The sequence below is a fragment of the Rhinoderma darwinii genome, chromosome 3 (genome assembly GCF_050947455.1).
Source record: "Rhinoderma darwinii isolate aRhiDar2 chromosome 3, aRhiDar2.hap1, whole genome shotgun sequence".
Taxonomy (NCBI): Eukaryota; Metazoa; Chordata; class Amphibia; order Anura; family Rhinodermatidae; genus Rhinoderma; species Rhinoderma darwinii.
The window spans coordinates 82,486,002-82,507,203 of record NC_134689.1 but is presented as its reverse complement, the minus strand read 5'-3'; the positions used below and the strand labels follow the sequence as shown (position 1 = coordinate 82,507,203).

Genomic DNA, 21,202 nt, shown 5'->3' with positions numbered 1-21,202 from the left:
GCTGTATGGACCTCAGGCCTTGAGGACGTGGCCATTCCAGGACAGCTCTTACTTTCTCAGGATCCATCTTGAGACCTTGATCCGAGATGATATAGCCCAGGATAGGCAAAGAATTCTTTTCAAAGACGCACTTCTCCAGCTTGGCATATAAACGATTTTCCCTTAATCGCAGTAGAACTTGACAGACATGCCTCCGATGAGTCTGGGGAGAAAATCAAAATATCATCGAGATAAACTACAACACAGACATAGAGAAGATCTCAAAAGATATCATTGACGAATTCCTGGAAGACCATTGGAACGTTACACAGTCAGAATGGTATCACGGGTGGAGATGATCCACTAGCTCCTTTTGGATGAAGTTTGCCAGGGACCCGGAGTCAGAAACCCAATGCGTCCTCTCGCCGGATACTATGGTCACAGGAATATTCAACTTGGAACAGAATGCTTTATTTGGTACCGTTCCACCTAGAGTTGTCTCTCCAACCAATCTTAGGCACTGGGGTCTCTCTGGTCCCTGGGGACACAAATGCACAATATGGCCTCCGAGACCGCAATACATACAAAGTCCAGAAGTGCGTCTGCGTTGTCTCTCCTGGGTAGACAATTTGACTCGGTTCATCTGCATAGGATCCTCTGGTGGGAAAACTGAGGAGGATAGTAAGGATTGCTGGAAAGTAGAATCCAGTCTAGGAAGTTCTCTCTCCCGGAGAACCTCTTGGGAACGCTCCCGAAACATGTCAACCCGGGTGGCAAGTGGGATGAGATCGTCCAGGGTAGATGGCAGATTGCCAGCCGATGAGCAATGGCGTTCACCGACAGGAGGAGTTGGTCTTGCCGTGACTGGAGTTCTTGCATCTTGGCCAGCATGGCTTGTGTCGTCAAGTTCTCAGTTTGACCAGCGGGGTCCATGGCCTTAGCATACTTTCACGGTCTGTGGGTATGTGGACCCACTAGGCTACACTAATCTTGTAAAATCTCCACTCCAAAAACCACATTGCACTCCTTCCGTTTAGAGCCTTGCTGTGTGTCCGAATAGCAGTTTACAACCACATATGGTGTATTGCCCTACTCAGGAGAAGTTGTGTAACACATTTTTGTATGCCTTTTCTCTTGTATTCCTCATAAAAATGAAAAATGTTGAGCTAAAACTGCAAATTATTGGAAAAAATTTAGATTTAAATTTTCACGACCCAATTCTAATAAAATCGATAAAATGCGTGTGGGGTCTAAATGATTACTACACCCCTAATTTAATTATTTTCAGAAAAATATGTGCTCAAAGAGCCAAATAGCGCTACTTCCCATCTGAGCCCTGCTGTGTGTCCAGCAGCAGTTTGTGTCCACAGCAGTTTGTGATCACTTATGGGGTATTGCTGTACTCGAGAGAAGAAATGCTTTACAAATGTTGGGGTGCTTTTCTACTATAGTTATTGTCAAAATGAAAAAAATGGAGCAAGATCTACATCTTATTGGAGAAAAAAAATAATATATATATATATATATATATATATATATATATATATTCACATCCCAATGCTAATAAGTTCAGCAAAAACCTCTGGGGTCAACATGTTCACTATACCCCTAGATTAATTCCTCAGGGGGTGTAGTTTACCAAACGGAGTCACCTTTCAGTGGTTTTCACTGTACTGGTACCTCAGGGGCTCTCTAAATGCAACATGGCGCCCAGCAATCAATCCAGCAAAATCTGCTCTCCGAAAATCAAATGGTGTGCCATCCATTCTGAGCCCTACCATGTATCCAAACTGCAGTTTATGACCACATATGGGATATTTCCCTATTCTGGAGAAGTTGCTTTACAAATGTTGGAGTGATTTTTCTCCTTTATTTGTTGATAAAATGAAAAATGTTGAGCTAATGCTATGTCTTATTGGAAAAAAAAAATTGTTTATTTTCACTGCCCAATTCTAATAAAATCTATAAAACACCTGTGGTGTCAAAATGCTCACTAGACCCCTAGATGAATTCCTCAAGGGGTGTAGTTTGCTAAATGGAGTCACTTTTCGGGAGTTTCTACTGCACTGGTAAATTAGGGGCTTTGCAAAAGCGACATGGTGCAGAGAAACCGAACAAACAAAATCTGCGCTGCCAAAGACAAATGGCGCGCCTTCCCTTCTGAGCCCTGCCGTGTGTCCAAACAGCTGTTTATGACCACATATGGGGTATTTCCCTATTTTGGAGGAGTTGCTTTAAAAAATGTTGGAGTGCTTTTTCCCCTATATTTGTTCAGAAAACGAAAAATGTTCAGCAAAAACTACGTCTTATTAAAAAAAAAAAAAAATTACTTTTCATTTCCACTGCCCAATTCTAATAAAATATATGAAACACCTGTGGGGTTAAAATGTTCACTATATCCCTAGATGAATTTCTTGTGGGGAGTAGTTTACAAAATGGGGTCTTTTTTTTAGATGTTTCCTTTGTTTTGGCACTACAAGACCTCTTTTAACCTGACAAGGTGCCTAAAATATATTCTGATAAAAAGAAGGCCCCAAAATCCACAAGGTGCTCCTTCACTACTGAGGCCTGTGTTTCAGTCCATTAGCACACTAGGGCCACATGTGGGATATTACTAAAACTGCAGAATCTGGGCAATCAATATTGAGTTGTGTTTTGCTGTTAACACTTGCTGTGTTACAGAAAAAAATGGATTAAAATTGAATTTCTGAAAAAAAAATGGAATTTGTCAATTTCACCTCCACTTTGCTTTAATGCCTGTGAAACACCTAAAGGGTAAAAAAAAAAAAAAAAAAATACTTTCTAAATGCTGTTTTAAATTCTTTAACCCCTTAACGCTCATTGACGTACTATTACGTCATGGTAAGAACCCTGTTCGCACTCCATGACGGAATAGTACGTCTCGGGAGTAACGGCCGTTTCGGCCGTCCTCCCGACACATACAGGAGCTGTGACAGCTGCTGTCTTGTTCAGCAGCTGTCACAGCTCCTACAGCGGGGACCGATCGCTGTGTCCCCGCTGATTAACCCCTGACAAGCCGTGTTCAATAGCGATCACGGCTTTTTAGGGGTTAAGCTGCCATCGCCGGCCTGCTACACGATAGCGGCCGGCGATGGTGACTATGGCAACCGGACACCAAACAATGGCGTCCGGCTATGCCATAGACGGAAGCCTAGTGGGTCCTGACAACGTCAGGACCCACTATGCTTGCTGTCAGTGAGTAGCTGACAGTTCTAATACACTGCACTACGCATGTAGTGCAGTGTATTAGAATAGCGATCAGGGCCTCCTGCCCTCATGTCCCCTAGTGGGACAAAGTAAAAAAGTTCAAAAAAAGTTCAAACAAGATGTGTAAAAATAAGAAAATAAAAGATTTATAAGTAATAAAAGTAAAAATCCCCCTTTTCCCTTATCAGTCATTTATTATTAATAAAAATATATAATAAACTAATAAACTATACATAATTGGTATCGCCGCGTCCGTAACGGCCTGAACTACAAAATTATTTTATTATTTATCCCGCATGGTGAACGCCGTATAATAAAATAATAATAAACCGTCCCAGAATCACAATTCTTTGGTCAATTCACCTCCCAAAAAATGGAATACACAGAGATCAAAAAGTCGCATGTACCTAAAAATGGTATTGATGGAAACTACAGTTCGTTACGCAAAAAATAAGTCCTCGCACGGCTTTATTGATGGAAAAATAAAAACGTTATGGCTCTTAGAATAAGGTAACACAAAAAGTGAATGATAGTTTACAAAACATATTTTATTGTGCAAACGCCATAAGACATAAAAAAAACTATAAACATCTGGTATCGCTGTAATCGTATTGCCCCGCAGAATAAAGTGAATATGTCATTTATAGCGCACGGTGAACGCTGTAAAAAAAATAGAATAAAAAATCAATAGTAGAATTGCTGTTTTTTAGTCACCACGCCACCTAAAAATAGAATAAAAACTGATCAAAAAGCCGCATGCACCCCAAGAAAACTACAATGGATTCCTCAAGGTGTCTAGTTTCCAAAATGGGGTCACTTTTGGGGGGTTTCCACTGTTTTGGCACCACAAGACCTCTTCAAACCTGACATGGTGCCTAATAAAAAGGAGGGCTCAAAATCCACTAGGTGCTCCTTTGCTTCGGAGGCCGTTGCTTCAGTCCATTACCGCACTAGGGCCACATGTGGGATATTTCTGAAAACTGCAGAATCTGGGTAATAAGTATTAAGTTGCGTTTCTCTGATAAAACCTTTTGTGTTATAAAAAAAAGTGGTATAAAAAGGATTTTCTGATAAAAAAAAATGTAAATTTCACCTCTACTTTGCTCAAAATTCCTGTGAAACACCTAAAGGGTTCATAAACTTTCTAAATGCTGTTGTGAATACTTTGAGGTGTCTAGTTTCTAAAATGGGGTGTTTGATTGGGGTTTCTAATATATGGGCCCCTCAAACCAACTTCAGAACTGAACTATAACCTAAAAAAATAAATAAATGAGGCAATACTTCGCTTCTTATATTATACTGATAATGAGCCGTGCCCACCCCGAGATGACCTCAGTTTTGACCGTTTGTATAAATGGAGACCCCTATTAGACCGTTTCAGTGCCCGGTTTTGCCATTCATACACCCCAGAGAAGTGTATTTCTAATGATGAGTCCCTGGTACATTTTAAAGGGAGGGTTCAATTCCGCGAGTACCTGCCGGGTAAGAGGGCAAGGTATGGCGTAAAGATGTATAAGCTGTGCGAGAGTGCATCAGGGTATACCTACAAATTTAGGATATATGAAGGGAAGTTCACCAGTATTCTGCCCCCAGAATGACCCCCCCTTACTGGGAGTTAATGCAAAAATTGTGTGGGATTTGGTGCACCCACTGCTGGACCAGGGTTACCACCTCTACCTGGATAATTTTTATACCAGCGTCCCACTCTTCAACTGCCTCGCTTCCAGAATGTCCTGCGGCATGCGACACTGCTAGAAGAAACCTGAGAGGCCTCCCTAAGAATCTGCAGGGCAAACGCTCAGAAGGGGTGAGAGCAGGGCACATTCTAGCAGCAACATATTGTGTTTCAAGTACAAGGACAAGAGAGATGTCACACCAGTACCCATGTACCTGTACGAGGTACCAGTACAGAGACCCCCACACCAGACTTCATCCTGGACTACAATAGGTACATGGGAGGGGTGGACTTGTCAGCGCCATGCGGTGTGGTATAAGAAGCTGGCCGTGCACATCATACAGATGGCATTGTACAACACGTACGTGCTACATCGATGTACAGGCCAGACGGGAACTTTCCTGGAATTTCAAGAGGTGGTTATCAAGAAACTAATTTTTATGGACCAAGAAGGGGGGGGCACCCAGTACTTCTGGAGGCGAGGCCACACGCATCGTACCAGGGCAACACTTTCCAGGAGAAGTTCCCCAAACTGGCAAGAAAGAAAAAAGTCAAAAGAGGTACAAAGTGTGCTATAAGAGGGGGATAAGGAAGGACACAATATATCAATGTGACACATGTCCCGAAAAACAAAGGCTCCGTATGAAAGAGTGCTTCAAAATTTATCATACATCCCATGATTTTTAATCTACCCCAGTTTTACTTACCCTGATGCACTCGGAACAGCTTATCCCCCCTCGTCTTTCCCCTCTGAGCCCTGCTTCGTGCCTAGGCAGCTGATTACAGCCACATGTAGGGTATTGACATACCCGTGAGAACCCACATTACAGTTGATGGGGTGTAGGTCTCCGGTCAAAATGCTCACTACACCTCTAGATGAATGCCTCAAGGGTGTAGATTTTAAAACGGGATCACTTCTTGGGGGTTTCAACTGTACTGGTACCTCAGGGGCTACTGCATACATGACTTTGCACCAAAAAATCCCCAGTAGGCCAAATGGTGGTCCTTTCCTTCTGAGCCCTCCCATGGGCCCAAACGGCAATTTATCACCACAAATGGGGTACTGCCGCACTCAGGACAAATTGAGCAACAGAATGGGGTATTTTATTTCTTGTGAAAATTAGACATTTTCAGCCAAAACTACATATTATTGGAAAAAATAAATTTGTTTTAATTCCCAGCCCAATTCAAATAAGTTCTGTGAAAAAACTGTGGAGTCAAAATGGTCACAACACCCATAAATGAATTCCTTGAGGGGTGTAGTTTCCAAAATGGGGTCACTTCTGGTGGGTTTCTATTGCTTTGATACCTCTGGGGCTCTGCAAATGCGACATGGCACCCGAAAACCAATCCAGCAAAATCTGGACTCCAACAAACACATAGCACTCCTTTGCTTCTGAGCCCTCCCATGGGCCCAAATGGCAGTTTATCACCACAAATGGGGTATTGCCACACTAAGGACAAATTGGGCAACAAAATGGGGTATTTTGTTCCCTGTGAAAATAAGACATTTTGATAAAAAATTCCATCTTATTGGAAAAAATTTCATTTTTTTTATTTCACAGACCAATTCAAATAGGTGCTGTAAAAAAACTGTGGGGTCAAAATGATAACCACAACCATGAATGAATTCCTTGAGGGTTGTAGTTTCCAAAATGGGGTCACTTCTGGTGGGTTTCCATTGCTTTGATACCTCTGGGGCTCTGCAAATGCGACATGGCACCCGAAAGCCAATCCAGCAAAATCTGGACTCCAACAAACACATAGCGCTCCTTTCCTTCTGAGCCCTCCCATGGGCCCAAACGGCAGTTTATCGCCACAAATTGGGTATTGCCACACTCAGGACAAATTGGGCAACAAAATGGGGTATTTTGTTCCCTGTGAAAATAGGAAATTTTGATCATAAATTATATCTTATTGGAAAAAATTTCATGTTTTTAATTTCACAGCCCAATTCAAATAGGTGCTGTGAAAAAACTGTGTGGTCAAAATGATAACAACAGCCATAAATTAATTCCTTGAGGGGTGTAGTTTCCAAAATGGGGTCACTATTGGGGGATTTCTACTGTTTTGGCACCTCAACACCTCTTCAAACCTGGCATGCTGCCTAAAATATATTCTAATAAAAAAGGGGCCTCAAAATGCACTAGGTGCTTCTTTGCTTCTAGGGCTTGTGTTTTAGTCCACGAGCACAGTAGAGCCAGATGTGTGACATTTCTAAAAACTGCAGAATCTGGGCAACACATATTTAGTAGTGTTTTTCTGGTAAAACCTTCTTTGTTACACGAAAAAAATTGAATAAAATTGAAATTCAGCATGAAAAATGAAAATTGCAAATTTCACCACCACTTTGCTTTAATTCCTGTGAAATGCCTGAAGGGTTAAAAAACTTTCTAAATGCTGTTTTGAATACTTTGAGGGGTCTAGTTTTTAAATTGGGGTGTTTTATCAGGGTTTCTAATACATAGGCCCCACAAAGCCACTTCAGAACTGAAGAGGTACCTTAAAAAAAAGGCTTTTGAAATGTTCTTTAAAAAAAAGAGAAATTACTGTTTATGTTCTAAGCCTTGTTAAATAAAATAATGTTCAAAAAACGATGCCAATCTAAAGTAGACATATGGGAAATGTGAACTAGTAACTATTTTGGGTGGTATAACCGTCTGCTTTACAAGCAGATGCATTTAAATTCTGAAAAATGTTATTTTTTATAAATTTTCCCTAAATTTTGCAATTTTTCAACAATAAACACTGAATATATCGTCCAAATTTTACCACATAAAGTGAAATATGTCAGATTTGAAAAATGGGCTCTGAGCCTTAAGGCCAAAACAAGGCTGCGTCCTTAAGGGGTTAAGGGGTGCTGGTTTTAAAATGGGGCGATTTATGTGTCTTTTCCAAAATATTGGCCCCTCAAAGTTATTTCAGACCTGAACTGGACCCTTAAAAATTAAACTTTTGACATTTTCTTGAAAATCCTCCTACTACTCCTACACCTCACGCTTAAAACCTTCATTTCAGAGCGCACGCTACAGCAATAGCACCAAAACCTAGGTACTTATACCTTATCAAAATTTTGCAACAATATTGAATTTTGATAAGCTATTACATTATACCCACAAAAATATTAGATTTCATCCATCCATCTCTTTCTTGCATTTCAACGGCACTACATTTTCTCCAATACTTCTCTTTCAAATACCCCAAACTGACTGAATCCAAGGTGACCAAGTCGAAAACAAAACAGAGATTTTATATTTTTTCCTGTAGATAATATTATCTAACATTATAAACCTGTTGGCATAATTAACGCAATTTAGTACAGACGGTGGATATTGATTTTTCCAATTTATTAGAATAAACTTCCTGGCATAATATAGCAATTTTCCTTCTGCAATAGCCTGCCCCTAAAAATTTTTTTACAAATCTCTTCCCAGAAACGTCTTATTTTAGGAAAGGTCCAAAGTAAGTGCAGATCATCCGCTTCCAAACTATTACATTTAGGACACCTGGCTTCCTGATGCTTATAGAACTAAGCTATATTAGTGGAGGAGTAATGTAGATTATGTATAATAAAAAAATTGTGACATCCTGTGAGCAGGACTAAACTAAAGCTTAAACAATCCTCTGAAGACCAGAGACCATTCTCTGGAGTCATTAGTTCCTATAGTCTCTTCCCAATACTTCCTAGATTTGACTTGGTTTCTCTCCATACTTTGTTTCATATATATGTTATATCATTTGGACAACAAGCCTCTATTAAGATGAGATTTCATTATTAACTTAATAATATCTGAGACTTCCACAATCCTAATAGATCTTTGATCCTCCGAGCAGAATGCTGGACGAAGCTGAGCAAACTAAAAACCACCCTCCATTACCTAGATCAATTTTTCTTTATCCAAGGTCCCATAGTCAAGCAAGACTCCCTTCTCTATTATTTGCTCAATATAAATGATACCTTTTCTCTCCCAATATTTTAAATTCAGTAAGATCAATATTCCCCCATATTGGGCTAAAGCCATATCTTCCACCTGTCTTCCATTTTTTTTTAATGTCACACCATATTTTGTCCATCAGAACATAAGTCGGACACTTCTTAAAGGGGGCCCTCTGAATATTTCCTATCTCAAGCTATTGGAATAGATTAAAACCACTTCAATCCAACTTTGCAGTCTTTTCCTATTCCTCGGTTCTCTATCCCACTCCGCTAAATGTTTCATTTGAGAGGCTATATAGTACCCACGAAGGTCTTGTACCGCCAGACATGCACATTCTGAAGATCTTCACTGGAATACACACTGGAGAGTTTCCTGATATATACAATATCTGAGGAAGAAGGATCATTTTAATAAGAGCGACTCTGCCTGGTATCGAGAAGGATATTTTCTTCCAAATTTGGATCCTACCTTGAATCTTGGCCACCAGAGGCTCGACATTCAGTTTAATAAAGTCCTATACATTTTTAGTTATATAAATCCCCAAATATGTTATATGTTGACCCTCTCCAACTACCGGAATCTGCCTAAAAGAAAAGTTATTTATTTGGTCCACCATCATACAGGCAGATTTATCGCAGTTAATTTTAAGCCTGGAAAACAATCCATAGCCCTCAAATTTCTCAAAGGTCTTGTTTATGGATGAAAGGGATCCCATATATCACAGGACATCGTCCACATAAAGGGATATTTTTTCAATGAATCCTCCATATTTAAAGCCCACTATATCCCTATACTCTCGTATATCTACTACCATGGGCTCCATTATCAGAGAGGAGAGCAAAGGCGATAAAGGTCATCCCTGCCTTGTGCCACTTTCTATCTTTAAATCTCTCGATACTAAACCATTGATTGTTACTCAGGCTCTAGGGTTAACATATAAGGGTTTTACCCAAATTATAAATTTAGGGCCAATCCCATCCTATTCAGCACCTTCCACAAGAAATTCCATTCACTTGTGCCAAATGCTTTATAGGCATCGCGGGACAGCATTGTCCTTTCCCCTGTGTTGGATGGTTCCCCCTGGAGGTTCATACACAATCTCCTTATATTATCAGATGTGGATTTATTTGGCATTAAACCACATTGGTCCCCATGAATTGAAATGGTACAGAGCCTTGTCAGCCTATTTACCTTTAGCTTTTAAGATATCCTTATAAATTGCTTGAGATTTTTCTCTGTTTTTCCCTGAACGGTCCAACAGCTCCGATGTCAATGGCTCCGATGTCACTTTTTCTGCAGCCTCCTTTTCTACTTCCATCAAATTTTTTTAAAATCCCTGCTGTTCCTTTTAAAATTAACCTTTGGATAACTGCTTTTGCAGTGTCCCACGCCATTTGGGAGGTTGCCGTTCCTTCAGTATCCTAAAAAAAAAGTTCCTCTTTAATTCTATGGTGGTCCAACATAGTGAACCACATAGTGTTTATTTTAAACCTATTACCCTTATACTTATCCTCTCCTCGTAACAACACTGTTAGAGGTGAATGATCGTATATACCCCGTGCTTCATATTTAAAGTTAATCATTTCCTGAAGTGCCTTTTTATTGCGTATAGCCATATCAATTAGTGAAAGTGAATTATGTGATTTCGTATAACAAGATTACACCCTGACCATCAGGTTCCTACTGCACCATGCATCTGTCCACCCAAACTCTTCTAATAATTGCCCCAGTACCTTCTTACCCTGCTTATTCTGTGTTTTTATTGAACTAATTCTATCCAGAGATATATCAATTAAGTAATTTAAGTCACCCACTATTAATAGTGCACAGTGCATTTTATCCATCATAAATGCCTTAATTTTAGTTGTGCTTTTTTCGAAGTCATTCATTTGTAAACTGCCTGAAGAAGGAGCCTCTGTGCTCTGAAAGCTTGCATATAGAACTTTTATGGTTAGCTAATAAAGGTATCATACCTTCTATACTTTTGTCTTTCTTGACAAAAAGGTATTTAACATTGCATTTAATTTTAGTCAAAATTATTATTGTGAAAGTAGGCAGATTATAAAGGTTCACCAACACCTAAGGTTCATTCTGTAAAACACAATGCAAAAACACTAATCTCCCAGTGAGTCTTTTTTAATAGAAATAATCTTCCCATTGATGTCTTCATGTATAAATATTGATATTCCTCTAGAATGCGATGAGAATACTAAATGAAAGGACTTCTGTACCCACCTCTTCTCTATCGTATAAAGTGTGTCCTTATTTAGATGGGTATCTTGGAGGCAGACTATTGCAGGAAGAAAATTCCTAATAAGATTAAAGACAGCGACCCTTTTAAGTCTAGAACCCATACCCCTGATATTCTAGGACAGTATTCTCAACCCATTATGTTGAGCCATCAAAAAACAGAATACTCTTGTGGAGAAAATGGGGAGTGGAGGAGAAAGGCGGGTGGAGATATCCAGTCAACCAAACACACACAGAGCAACAAAAAAAAAACAACAACATTTTTATGCTTTTGTTTTTTTCCTCCCCGCCTTCAAATTGTCATAACTCTTTTATTTTTTTCATTGACACAGCCATATGAGGGCTTAATTTTTACGGGACAAGTTGTACTTCTTTTAAACTTCCTCAGGTCTGATATTTTCGTATGGGTTTCTTTTTTACGGTGTTCAATGTACGGTGAAAATGACACATTATCTTTATTCTGCGGGTCAGTACGATCACAGTGATACCAAATTTATATAGTTTTTGTAATGTTTTAGTACCTTTAAAAAAATGTAAATGTTTGAAAGAAACAACATTTCTTTGCATTGCTATATTGTGACCCCGGTAACTTTTTTATATTTCTGTGTACAGAACTGTGTAAGGCACCTTTTTGTATGTGGAGATATGTAGTTTTTAATCATACCATTTTGGGGAATGTTGGGTATTTCGATATCTTTTATTACATTTTTTTGGGGGGTTGAAGTGGCAAAAAAACTGCAATTCATCCATCTTTACCTATTTCCCGCTACGATATTCACTGTATTGGATAAATATTTTCATATTTTTATAGTTCGGGCATTTTCGGATGCAGGGATACCTAATGTGTTTGAATGGACACGTGATGTCAGGGTCTTCCCCAAAGCGGAGTCCCGGGCAGAGTGCTAGCATAGGCTCTGCTCCGGGACTCTGTGGAATCCCTTGACATCGCTGTCCATGAATGGACACACAATGTTTGGGGTTTCCCCAGAGCCTGAGTCCCGTACAGAGCGCTAGTATAGGTTCTGCTCTGGGATTCTGTGAAATCCCTGACATCGCTGTCCATGAATGGACACGCGATGTCAGGGTCTTCCCCAGAGTGGAGTCTGGGGCAGAGCGCTAGCATAGGCTCTGCTCTGGGACTCTGGAATCACCTGACATCACTGTCTACATATGGACAGCGATGTCTAGGTCTTCCCCAGAGCTGGACAGTCATGTCAGGAGCACAGCTGGAGTCCCAGTAGGAACGCTAGTAGCGCTCTGCCCGGGACTCCAGCTCTGGGGTTGCCCCTGAAATCTCTGTCCATATATGAGCTGTGATGTCAGTTGCTTCCCCAGAGTTCCGGAGCAGAGCCTATACTAGTGCTTTGCTCTGGGACACCGGCTCTGGGGTTGCCCCTGACATCACATTCCGGTCCAGGTGGGTCCCCTGATATCACTGTGTATGAACAGGGACATCAGGGGCTCATCCAGCAGAGGAATCCCTGGCCAAAGCGTTGGCAACGCTCTGGCTGGGGATTCCACTCCTAGAGGGAGTCCCAATGGAGCTATCTACTGGGGGTGTCTGTGGCACTATCTACAAGGGGTGTGTGTGGCAGTATCTACAGAGGGCACTGTAGCAGCATCAACAGAGGGCACTGTGACAGCATCTACAGAGGGCACTGTGGCAGCATCTACAGAGGGCACTGTGGCAGCCTCTACAGAGGGCACTGTGGCAGCATCTACAGAGGGCGCTGTGGCAGCATCTACAGGGGGCACTGTGGCAGCATTATCTACAGAGGGCACTGTGGTAGCATTATCTACAGAGGGCAATGTGGCATTATCTACAGAGGGCACTGTGGCATTATCTACAGAGGGCACTGTGGCATTATCTACAGAGAGCACTTTGGCATTATCTACAGAGGGCACTGTGGCAGTATCTACAGAGGGCACTGTGGCAGTATCTACAGAGGGCACTGTGGCATTATCTACAGAGGGCACTGTGGCAGTATCTACAGAGGGCACTGTGGCAGTGTCTACAGAGGGCACTGTGGCATTATCGACAGAGGGCACTGTGGCAGTATCTACAGAGGGCACTGTGGCATTATCTACAGAGGGCATTGTGGCAGTATCTACAGAGGGCACTGTGGCAGTAGCTACAGAGGGCACTGTGGCATTATCTACAGAGGGCACTGTGGCATTATCTACAGAGGACACTGTGGCATTATCTACAGAGGGCACTTTGGCATTATCTACAGAGGGCACTGTGGCAGTATCTACAGAGGGCACTGTGGCAGTATCTACAGAGGGCATTGTGGCAGTATATACAGAAGGCACTGTGGCAGTATCTATAGAGGGCTCTGTGTTACGATCTAAAAAGGGGCTGCCTAATTTTGACATTTGTGTGTCTGACAAACGCTGCCAAATGAGCTGCCAGACTGCATTTAGCGACACTTAAACTGTAAAACTGGATAGTTGAAATAAGCACATGGAGAAATCTCGCAAATTTCCGGTAAGTTTAAACCTAGCGTTATTATTATTATTATTATTATTATTATTATTATTATTATTATTATAGTAATGTAGTATTATAATAATGTAGTATTTTTATAGTAGTTGAAATTACTAATTAATTAACAATAATTTTGTAATGTATCAAATTTGAAAGTAATGCTGCCCATCAACTTCACATTTTTCTATATGTGGCCCACTTACCCGGCCAAGTTTGAGACCCCTGGTTTAGACCAATATATTTCCAGGACATCTTTACCCTTAAAACCCATAAGCTTGACTCCCTGTTCCTCCTATTTTACCCAGGATTTATATTGCCATATGTTACTACCCAAGCTCACAGGGCTCTTCTTTACTATAAATTGCTAAAGCTAAATTGAGGGTAGTTGGAGTCTCACAAATATCTATTCCAGTTAATAGTCAGGAATGCATACATAACATTCAGTATTACTGGCCATAATGGGCTATTATTCCCAATCCCCAGTCACCACCCCTATCAATCCCCACTGCTCCCCTCTTCAAACCCAGCCCCCTGAAGCTAACTATCCTTCCCTCATTATGAGATAGAAGCAATACACAAAGGAAGAATTAATCATTCTCTACATCCACATGGCCTTTCTCTTTCAGATTTAACACAGCCCACTCCTTAGCCTCTGCTGGATTCAAGAAAAATACAGAGGAGTTTTTCCATATTGCAGGGAACATCATTGAATATTTTAACCCGCACTCCCGTAGCAATCCTTTAATCTCTATAACTTTAGCACAGACCTTTTGTGTGTCCGCAGCATAGTCAGGAAAGACCATAATGCTCTGTCCATTAAATTCCATATTTGCTATGTGCCGTAAAGATCTTAAGATAAAGTCTCTATCTTCTTGATGACACCACTTTAATTAACATCTGTCTTGGTCTGTTCCCTGGGAGCACATTCCCTTTGGGGACTCTATGTGCTCTTTCCATAAAATGTTGGAAATTATCTCCCACTCTCTCTACTATCCAATTCTTAATGAAAGAGATAGAATCAGTTTCTTCCGCTCCCTCGGGGAAACCGAGGAATCTCAAGTTAACTCTTCTTGATCTATTTTCAAGATCAGTGATCTTGAGCTTCATATCACTGTTGTTTCCTTTTAACAAATTAATCTCCTTTTGTAAGACTGTTACTGTATCCTCAAGTTGGGAAGTTCTAGTTTCCACGTTTTCCAACAGCTCTTTGTTTTTGCACATATTATTTCTCAAAAGATTCACCTGTTCCACCCAGTGTGCCCACCTGCGCTGCCACTGAACTTATAGATACATTGCACTGATTAAGGGCAGATAATATGTCCATCAAACTGGGGAACCCAGGCTCTGTCACATCCAAAGTTGCCACGCTGTCCCCAGCTGGCCCTTTCCTCTAATTCTGCAGCCATTCCTACTTGACTCATACCCACTTTATTTTTGCTGCCCACCACACCTAACGCCCCCTTAGGGATTTTCTCACAAATTTTCCCTTCTGTACCTCCCAGAGATATTCTTTTTAGAGATAGTTGTGGGGACAATAGTGCAAACTTGCCTAGTTTGTCAGCTGCTGTCTCTTTTACTTTTTTTATTCTTTTAACCATCACCTGAGTAGTTATAGGAGTAGATATGGGTGATTTACTCTTTTTAGCTGCAGTCTGCCATGTCATTTTCAGACTTTCCTCCATATACAGTATTTCAGTTTTTTAAAAGCTGTATCTCCCACACTATTGCTTAAGGAGACCAAGTAACATATTTTTCCAAGCTCAAGCACATTCATCAAACCAGGGGATGACTTTAAATCGCAAACAAGACCAGCAAATATATCAGTGTGAGAAAAAAATAATATATAAATATATGTAAAAATATATATATATATATAAAACGGAAGTCAAAAAGCGCTACTTCATCCAGACGGTAGAAAATAAATTAGTTAGGTATTAATAAAGTATTTATTAAGGTAACATGTTTCAGCGCCGGACTGGCGCCTTCATCAGACCTAATACCTAGGAGGTGATTCTCTTTTTGATTTATTTCAGATATCAAGCAAATATATCGGCTCACTCTTTAAGGTCTTCACACTATTTCCACCAATCTGTGGTTCTTAGAGTATAAATAAAGTCTATACCAAACCTCCGGGACAATGAAAAGAAGAAACGTCCCTTTGCTTTTTCTCTAGAGTTTAGCTAATATTGTTCGAAATGGCCGTTAGCGCTCAGGAGCAGCACATACAATCCCAAAATGTAAATAAAATGTTCAATTATAGTATTTCGCTTTACGATGTACGCCTTAGTTGGCTTCATTTATTGAGGTAACAGTTTGTGTTATATTCCTTTAGACATCTGCTTGCAGCGTCAGCTGTAGGGGAAAGTACACAGCCAGCACTTCACAGCATTACTACTTCTTACTCCAGGATGGGTTGAAATTGGAGATAGGTCAGAGTTGGCAATATCCGACTGCAGCAGAGGGAACAGCAGGAATGGCGAGGTTTGCGGGAGTAGCAGGTGTAGCGATGTTTAGGCCCAGCTTAACATAGCCCAAAAAAATAAGAATGCGCTTAAACTGGTTTTTCAGGTCCATGGTGTCCGTGGAAGTGGCAGCAACAGTGGGGAAGGGGACAGCAATGGCGGTGGCAGGACAGGTCACGTGGTGTAGAGCGTACCAGGCTACATGGAGCTCAGAGCAGAGCGTGCGTGCTTACGTCCGCTCACATAGCTCCTCCAGTAACATATACATATGGGATTTGGTAATTAGTAACTATTTTGTGCAGTGTTACTATCTGTCTTACAAGCAGATTCATTAAAATGCAAATTTTTGCAAATTTTTTAAAATTTTTTATGTTTTTCGCAAATAAGCAATGAATTTATCAACCAAATTTTACCCCTGACATAAAGTGCAATTTGTCATGAGAAAACACTTTCTGAATCGCTTTGATAGGTGAAAGCATTCTAAAGTTATTACCCCATAAAGTGACACATGTCAAATTTGAAAAATAGGGCTCTGTCAGGAAGTCCAAAAGTGCCTGCAGTGGGAAGGGGTTAAATATATTTATTAATGACATTGTAGAGGAATTGCATAGTAAAATGTAATTGTTTTGCAGAATATACTAAACTGCATAAAGTAATTAAAACAAAAAAGTATTATGTTACAAATGGATCTGGATAAGTTGGAGGCTTGGGCAGAGAAGTGGCAAATTAAGTTTAACAACAATAAATGTAAGGTTATGCACTTTAGAAATGGCAAAACACCTGGTTAGGCCTTATTCACACGACCGTTGAATACGTCCGTGTGATGGCCGTTAAAACAAACGTCACGTTTTTCACGTTCGAGTTTTCCCACGCTCGTGTGAATCTAGCCTAAAACTGACATGAAAAAGGACTTGGGGATTTTAGTTGGCAGTAAACTGAACTGTAGCAGCCTGTGCCAAGGCACAGAAGATCATGGAATGCATTATAAGGGGCATAGATGCGATGAAAGCATACCATACTTCTACCACTTTACAAATCACTTGTTACACCACATGTGGAATATTGTGTTCAGTTTTGGGCACCAGTGTTCAAGAAAGATAAAGTAAAGTGTTCAATGGCAGATAACCAGAGTAATAAATGGAATGGGTTGACTACAGTATCCAGAGAGATCAGAATTGAGGATATTTAGTTTGGAAAAAAGACATCTAAGGGATGACCTAATAACTATGTATAAAGATATCAAAGGTCAATACAGATCTATTTATAGCCAGGACTGTAACTATAACAATAAGGCATCCTCTACATCTAGAGGAAAGAAGGTTCTTTACTGTAAGAGTAGTGAGAATATGAAACTCTTTGCCAGTGGTAGTTGTCATAATGAATTTATATAAAGTTTAAAAGAGGCCTGAATGCTTTTCTTGAAGTATATAATATCACAAGTTATGAGTACTAAATTACTGGATATTGGTCTATGATCCAGAGATTTATTCTGATTGCCATATGATTCCCCTAAACTGAGGAAAATTGGCTTATGCCTCATGACAGTTTTTGCTTTCCTCTAGATCAACATTGCAGGAGAATTGATTGAATTAGATGGACCTATGTCTGTTTGCAGCCTTACTATGTTAAGCCTCGTTGACATCTGCGTTCTTCAACTCCGTTGTTCGGCTGTGTCATAGGAGCAGAACAACGAAATTGAAGGAGTGCCATCGTGTTCTGTCGTGGTGTTCGTCATTTTACCGGTTTCCATCAAATGTCACGAAATCTGCGATGGAGCCTCCAACCCTGATGTGAATTTAGCCTAATTATGTTAATATGTTTTAGGGGAAATAGTTACATATTTTTCAAAGCTGTTTAATTGTGTATACTTTTATGTACTCTCAATTTTAACCAAGAATGTATATTAATAGAAATACACATATCACAAGGCTTGCGCTACAGGTTTTTGTTTTTTTTTCCATTATAGATTTGTATGATTACTGTATTCCATTCAGTTACACTATTACAACCTTTATATGTGGTTATATTAATATTATTCTTCCCATTTGTCACCACTGCCTGACATACTGATTTATGTTTACGGTTCAGAGAGCTTTTAAATTGAAGATAATATTGTGAAGAAAGCTCTCTATTTTGTCCCAGGCTGCCAAGCAATTATGAGATTTTTCACCCTACGCTAAACTCATTATCTAACTATATTGAAAATGAATATTATTTTAACATTTGCAAAACTATTACTTTGCAAGTAGAAACAAACTAACTTTATCTAGAAATTAAAGTTGAAGACATAGTGAGAGGAAAAGGTAGATTGTGACATACAAGTGTATGCAGAGCGGATATGTAGGTAGAGTATAACATATTATTAAAACATTAAAGAGGTTATCCGGGGACCAAGAATTACTTTGGATCTTTATTTTATTGTGAAAAGAAGTCACTTACTTCTTTACTTTCATTTTTAATTCTGTACTGAAATCCGGTGAATTGGTGTAGTCCTGTCGTTTTCCTAATATTGATAACGTGCCGACACGGCCCCATGTGACTGAGGGCTTGCTTCCTGTGCTTTTTGTGTCGACGTGTTATTAAGCGCATGACCGCAAGGGGCTGTCACATTGCCTATCGCTGGAGTTCCCAAGCAGAGCATCAGCTAACGCTCTGCCCGGGACTCCAGTACTTCTCCCGATGTCACTGTCAATCTATGGACAGTGACATAGGCAGCAATGCAGGAGTCCCTGGGCAAAGGGTCAGCTGATGCTCTGCTCGGGGACTCCAGTGATTGGGAATTCCTGCACAGAAATAAAATTGAAAGTACATTAGTAAGTGACTTCTTTGCAAAAAAAAAATATATAAATCCAAAGCAATTTTTGGTCCCCGGATATCTCCTTTAAGGGCATGCCCAGACGTGGCGGAATTCTTCCGCATCTGTCCGCATCAATGCCGCACAGAATCTGCGTTGCAGATTCTGTTGCGGATCTGCCCAAAATGGGCATTAAATTGATGCGGACTACCCGCTGCGTATTGAGGTGAAAGTACTTCCCTTCTCTCTATCAGTGCAGGATAGAGAGAAGGGACAGCACTTCCCTAGTGAAAGTAAAAGAATTTCATACTTACCGGCCGTTGTCTTGGTGATGCGTCCCTCTTTTGGCATCCAGCCCGATCTCCCTGGATGACGCGGCAGTCCATGTGACCGCTGCAGCCTGTGATTGGCTGCAGCCTTCACTTAGACTGAAACGTCATCCTGGGAAACCGGACTGGAGGAAGAAGCAGGGAGTTCTCGGTAAGTATGAACTTCTATTTTTTTTACAGGTTGATGTATATTGTGATCGGTAGTCACTGTCCAGGGTGCAGAAACAGTTACTGCCGATTGCTTAACTCTTTCAGCACCCTGGACAGTGACTATTTACTGACGTCGCCTAGCAACGCTCCCGTAATTACAGGTGCACACACGTAGTCACCCGTAATTATGGGTGCACACACGTAGTCACCCGTAATTACGGGAGCCCCATTGACTTCCTCAGTCTGGCTGTAGACCTAGAAATATACATAGGTCCAGCCAGAATGAAGAAATGTCATGTTAAAAAACCAATACGCTCCGTAGCACACATAACATCTAGATAACATCTGCGGACTTCATTGCGGAATTTTGAATCTCCATTGAAATCAATGGAGAAATTCCGCAATAAGTCCGCAACCAGTCCGCCACACGTCCGCAACAACCATTGTATGCTGCGGACACCAAATTCCGCACCGCAGCCTATGCTCCGCAGCGGAATTGTCTGCAACGTGCAAACGAACCCTACTAAAAAGCTGTGGAAGGCAATGGAGAAACAAGTCCGCTGCGGATTTCCGCTGCGGAGTGTCCACAGCGGAATTCCAGAGCAAATCCGCTACGTCTGGCCATGCCCTAAGAGGTAGACGGAGCACTTAAGACTGTTTGACAACTGTTATGTCTTATGAATATTTTGCAACTGTAACTTATATTTGTTTCCAGATTAAAGCTAATTAGTTTAAGAGCCAATAAGTTTAGTATTTTTCACTTTTATCAAGTAATTCCAGCGGTATTTCTAAGTCTATAAGTTGAACATTACTGATATTTTAGAAGTCCTGTACTTTAATGTTATTTTGTAAGATATATACAGTATACATACAGTATATAAGACCAACCATTCACCCCTGGGTTACATTTGAATTTGTATCCCATTACGTTTGTATTATATGAAATGTTATATGAGCATTCATTCCTGTTCTCATACAATTACCATTATATATTCCATCAATACACTAGCGCTAAGGCCACATTCAACACACTGATAAACAATCCCTATATACCCTGGCATGGTAGTAAATGCACAGAACGCTAAACACACAGATAGATTATTAAATGCTAGACCAGCAGAAGTATGCAAAACTAATTTAATTATAATCATAAAGACATAAGATTGAAATCCATCAGTGCAAAACTCAATAAAAAAACAGAATTTTACCAGAAAACAGAGAATAGAAGCCAATGGTAAATTTCTAAAGACAGTATGGCAACTTTTAGAGGAATCACACGTATAATAAATTCATCAAGAAGGGAAGACAAATGTCAAAATAAAGGTGGAGATAAATACTGATAATGCCAATATACCGTAGGTTCCCACATAAATAAATAAGGCATGTGCCACAGGTAAAACAACAGGAACACCCACAACACACAACTCACATATTCCCAGAAGAAACTGTTTGTGAAATTATAATAACATTTTATTAGTTGATTATAACAAAATATTATTTGTTTTGCATTATACTTCTAGTCTAACACTTAATAATGTATATGTGTGTGTAAAGCCACATTCACACAGATTTTTTAGAAAGTCTGCTGCTAAAATCCATGGCCAAAACTCAGAATCACACGCAGAATAGCCCCATTGAAATTCAATGGTCTATTCCATGGCTTTTAAGGGCATGACCAGACGTGGCGGAATTGCTCTGGAATTCCGCTGCGGACAGTCCGCTGCGGAAATCTGCAGCGTACACGTTTCTCCATTGCTTTCCACACCTTTTTCGTTAGGTTCGTTTACACGTTGCGGAAAATTCCGCTGCGGAGCATAGGCTGCGGTGCGGAATTTGGTGTCCGCAGCATACACTGGTTGTTGCGGACGTGAAGCGGACTTGTTGCGGACTCATTGCGGAATTTCTCCAT

The 21,202-nt window shown here is 40.4% G+C and overlaps 1 protein-coding gene across 8 annotated transcripts in view; it reads left to right on the top strand.

Annotated features, from left to right (window-relative positions):
- Window positions 1–21,202, top strand: part of TENM2 (teneurin transmembrane protein 2) — a 2,339,501-nt gene that overhangs the window by 956,317 nt on the left and 1,361,982 nt on the right. The window lies entirely within an intron of this gene.